Source organism: Pongo pygmaeus, chromosome 10, assembly GCF_028885625.2.
Source record: "Pongo pygmaeus isolate AG05252 chromosome 10, NHGRI_mPonPyg2-v2.0_pri, whole genome shotgun sequence".
NCBI lineage: Eukaryota > Metazoa > Chordata > Mammalia > Primates > Hominidae > Pongo > Pongo pygmaeus.
This window is the reverse complement of record NC_072383.2, coordinates 131,936,729-131,941,769: the sequence shown is the minus strand read 5'-3', so window position 1 is coordinate 131,941,769 and position 5,041 is coordinate 131,936,729. Positions and strand designations below refer to the sequence as shown.

Sequence of the window (5,041 nt, the reverse complement as noted above, 5' to 3'; positions counted from 1 at the left end):
AGCCGAGATCGTGCCACTGCACTCCAGCCTGGGCAACAGAGTGAGACTCTGCCTCAAAAAAAAAAAAAAAAAAAAAATGTACACGAAATGGACAATGATATAACTACAGTTTTGCTCCCAGGGCAATATTAACTCTCTCAACCTCAGAGCTGTGGTTACGGGAAGCACAAGGTCCCCCCAGAGGATCATCTGTGATCTTCCTGCTTCCACACTGTGGTACCAAAACCCATGTGTTCTCTTTGAAAACACAGCACCGTATAAAAGTCAAACATCAAGGATTAGCCCCCAAGGGGGCACTTTCCACCAGAGGACAGTGTTCTAAACTACAGATACAGCATAGAACTTTGTACCCTTGTGTCCAAGGACCAGCATGCCAGAAAAGCCACTCTTTTCTGGGGCATTGACACTGATCATCAGCAGGTATGGCTGCTGTTACACAACAGGGCAGGAGAAAAAAGGAGTGAAACTCAGGTGGCCCACCTAGGTGCCTCTTTGAACTTCCTTGCCCCATTGTGATGTAAGTGGACAAATACAGCAACTTGGATCTGAAAAGGACAGGTGCCCAGGGCTCTGACCCCCTCAGGAATAAGGGTCTGGGACAAGCTACCACATAAGCCACTTATGTCCACAGAGGTGCTAACGGAATGTGATGAGAATCTACAGTGAACAATACAGAAAGCAACTGCAACATTAGGGGCTGTGGTTTGTCCTACGAATCTTCCTTTTCTTAGTCTCTCTTCAGAGAGAGCCCCACCAGAATCCTAGAGCAGCAGCTTCCCAAATGTAACATAGACAAGGGGATCTAAGTGGTGGGAAGGACAGACTGTGTGATCACAAACATGCATTATGACTCAGATCTCTCCTCAAGGAGGGACTTGCCCAGGGCAGGGAGAGTCATCAGCAGAGAACCTCCACTTGTGAAGCTGGCCTCAGCTGAAATGAGCTGCTTCACCTAAGAAATCAGCAGCATCACTGAAGAAAAGAGCTGCTTCACCTAAGGTTGCTTCCTTCCCAGGGCAGCCTGAGTCTGGGTGATGGGGTGAGCAATGCAGGGTTGTAAGGGCCTGGCCGTCTTGGTTCAACACGAGGCACTCCAATGGGCAGTACATGTTCCAGAGTTCCTTGCTGGCTCCAATGCAATGCAAATTGACTTCTTCCTCAGCTCAATGTTTTCTTACTTCTTCTTCGATCATTTCACAGCTGTTGATCCTCAATAGTCATCTTGCACCCAAACTTCTCAGTAACCACTTCCAGAGAACAAGTTATGACATAGCCTGATTTCCTCTTTTAGAAATATTTGGGTTGTAACAAACACAACTTGAGCCAGATGAAGCAAACATGAGAATTTATTAGGATATTTGGAGTATCTCACAGAAGAATTCAACAATCAAGACATGAAAAGGGCAGAGGTGGACCTGGACATGAAGACCAGAAGAACCAGGTACTGGAACACAATCAGGACTCTTTCTTGATTTTGCTTTCATGATGGCTTCATTCTTCTCTCTCACTTTAGACCATGTTTCTCCATGTGGCAGAAAACAGCCACTCACTGCACCCACATTAAAATATAGCTTGTGATGCAAAAATTACATAGACAAAAAAGATAGTCCTAGCTTTCTAGAAGCTTTCTAGTGGGAAAGATAAAACATGCAATGATTATATTATCACAGAGAGAAACACACATACAGGTTCATATAGATTCACTAGGCATTAACAAGGAACAAGGATATTTCAATTGCAGATTTGCAAAAACGTAAGTGATAATAGAAATCTCAAGGAACTACAAGTTGTTCACAGAGGCCAGAAAATATTGCATAGGAGGAAAAAGTTTTCAGAAATGACAGATAGATAGGCATTGGTTTGTACAGAAGTCCTTGCATACCATAAGGAGAATGTTACACTTTAAGTCCACAATAAGCCACACGATATTTCAACATGAGGCATGTGAAATCAGGGTTGCATTTAAAAATAATCACTATGTATACATGTGAAAAATGGACTGAAAAATGATAGCAAGGTGCAGAAAACATGCATGTGTCTGCAAGGGTTATGGTTGGTTAAGTTTATCAGCAGTCAGGCCAGGGTAGGTGTTGAACATGTGAAAGCTCATTGGTACCTGTATAGACTAATAAGACCTCTGAAATTGACAACCTGGACATAGATTGCTGGAATGACCAAATGACTGCGAAGGTCTCAAATGTAGATTCCAAATGCCTACTGCTGTAGATTTTGCTAGAAAGTTACTTTTGATAAATATGGCATTCTGTGGGTGCATTTTATGTCAACACTCTAAAAGTGATGTTCCTGAAACCAAAGTATCACAAATATATGGACCCATAGATAATGATGTCAGATCCTGCAAGAAAAAGTCACACAGAACGCAATCCTGGTACAGGTCTCAAAATTCAGTCTGGACCTTAAGGAAAACCCACTACTTAGTAAGAGGAAAACAATGTAAACTGTCCTTTGTAGAACTGTGCACAATTCCAAGTCAGTGGGAAAATCCAGGCGGTAAGAGAACAAGAAAAGGTGATGCTTCCTGTATTTGGCCTCCTTTAGTATGCTATCTCAATGTACCTTATTGTGCTCCATAAAATCAAAAATAAATCCACTCTAACTTTAAAACTTTCTTCTTGATGTAGAATTTGTGGTAGGAACCAATAAGGGGCAATGCAGAGACACAGATTTGTGGTTTACGAGGTAATTTCAAAAACACACTAAAAAATCTCTAATTGCAGAATCAGAGCTCTCATGACACTTTAGAAGGTGAATTCTAGTGATTACTGCACAATGTATGTGAACCTCTGCATCAGTTGTTAACTGGACCTCTGCTGTCAGCATCAATCCTCCCCATAACACCGGACGTTTAGAAAAAAATGTTTGTTCTTGGGCAATCAATAGGCTAATGTTGAAGTTCCATTATCTAGTGTAGGAAGTGTCAGGTTTAACTGCTTAATAGTTAATGGAATAATCTAGAATTTCCAAGACCTAATGAATCAATCTCTGGGATTGGAAAGAGACTGATGACAGATGGAAAGAAAAAACAGCGCAAAAATCACAAAGTACAACATCACCCTGTAACTGTTCATTTGCATTAGTTGGTCTCCCACATCTAGTAAAATGAATTTGAGATAATAAAAAGTAGGAAGTTCTTTTTTTTTTCTTTTTTTGAGACAGAGGCTCACTCTGTTGCCCAGGCTGGAGTGCAATGCCACGATCTTGGCTCACTGCAACCTCTGCCTCTCAGGTTCAAGTGATTCTCCTGCCTCAGCCTCCTAACTGGGATTACACACACGCGCCACCATGCCCAGCTAATGTTCTTTATTTTAAGACAGGGTTTCACCATGTTGGCCATGAACATGTTGGTCTTGAACTCCTGACCTCAAGTGATCCACCCTCCTTAGCCTCCCAAAGTGCTGGGATTACAGGCATGAGCCACTGTGCCCAGCCAGGAAGTTCATACACTTGAGTATGAACAAAAAGTTGGAAAATTAGATGCTTTAAAATTACAGCATGGAAAGACAGAATTATTTGGCTGTTGAACTGGTATTCTGGTTTAGAAAATTATTCTCATTTATTTAAAATTCCAACTTTCCCAAAATGCTGCAAAATCAATAATTAAAGGAGAAAATACTGCTTAAGGTAAAGGTGCAAAATACCATACTGATACAACAATTTGAACATAAAAGGAGAAGTCTTGAGTTTTTCTAAGTTTGCAACCAAGCTCAATATTGGACTTTTCTAAATTTCATCAGCATATAAAAAATATTAAACTTTGCCAAGCAACATTATTGAGAGAAAATTACAAAATCCTTACTTAGCTAAGGGATGGTTCATGCATTTTTATGGGAATATACTTATATAATGGTAAGTTCTCAATGTGAAGTTTTCCATGGGGATAATGCAACTAGTGAAACAAAGTCAAATACATTTCAAATGATAAAATGGAAATCTTGTTTCCTTATACAGATAGTTCCTGACTTGAGGATGTGACTTACAGTTTCTCAACATTACAATGATATCCATACAACTACTACTTTTCACTTTCAGTATTCAATAATTACATCAGATATTCAACACCTTTTTATAAAATAGATGATGCATTAGAATGTGTTCTGAGAATGTTTAAGGTAGGCTAGGCTAAGCTATGATGTTTGGTAAGTTGGGTGTATTAAATGCATTTTTGACTTACAATGTTTTCAACTTACAATGGGTTTATTGGGATGTAACCCCACTGTAAGTCCAGGATCGTCTGTACTTTTCCAGGGACCACAGAAATTTGCTAGAAGATAAAATAGGCGTTCTTGAATGTCAAAAATGTTTTTCCAGCACAAAATTCCCTAATACTTTACATCTTCAGAAATGTGATTTTTTAATAATTCATTTATCCATCTAATTTTTAGAAGATATTTTATGCAACACAAAAAGCATAACAGCAGCACAAAATATCCATGATACTTTATCACAGTAAATTAAAATAGTGGCATTTGGGTTACATTATCACTTAAGATACATATATATATACTATATGGAGGCACCTCACTAAATGAGAAAAAGATTTGATACAGCACTACTTTATTTCATTTAGTTTGGGTGTTGTAATGTAGTTCACACATCTTTATTTTGCTCATTCAGTTATATAGTACTATGGTTATTCTGTGGTTCCTGCCTTTGCATATTTATTTTATATAAACTGTTACTCAGACTCTGAGGACGCAGAAGACTTACATAATGTTGGCTTCAGTTACTGAATAGAAAGGTCCATAAAAACAAAAGACCCCTTATGTATGTCTATAAGTTAAAAGAAATGGGTTATCACTTAAGGTACTTAATTCACGTAGCCATGTTACATGAGTTTCCATTTTTTATATTATTGTTAAAAAATAAAACCAGTGGTGTGTAGTGTTGTCTTCACAGACATCAGAGGCACTAAAAGGCATATGCATTTCATACTCCCAATTACATTAAATTATATGTAAGTCCAAAACACAAAACATATGTGACACTAGAAGATAAGCCACAAATACCACTAAGAAATGTC

The 5,041-nt window shown here is 38.8% G+C and overlaps 1 long non-coding RNA gene across 1 annotated transcript; it reads left to right on the top strand.

The window, feature by feature from the left end:
• The first annotated feature begins 782 nt into the window (after positions 1-782).
• Positions 783-2,996, top strand: LOC134737631 (uncharacterized). Its single transcript, XR_010122721.1, has 2 exons — positions 783-999; positions 1,201-2,996. It is a non-coding gene; the product is annotated as an uncharacterized LOC134737631 (long non-coding RNA).
• The last annotated feature ends 2,045 nt before the right edge of the window (positions 2,997-5,041 follow it).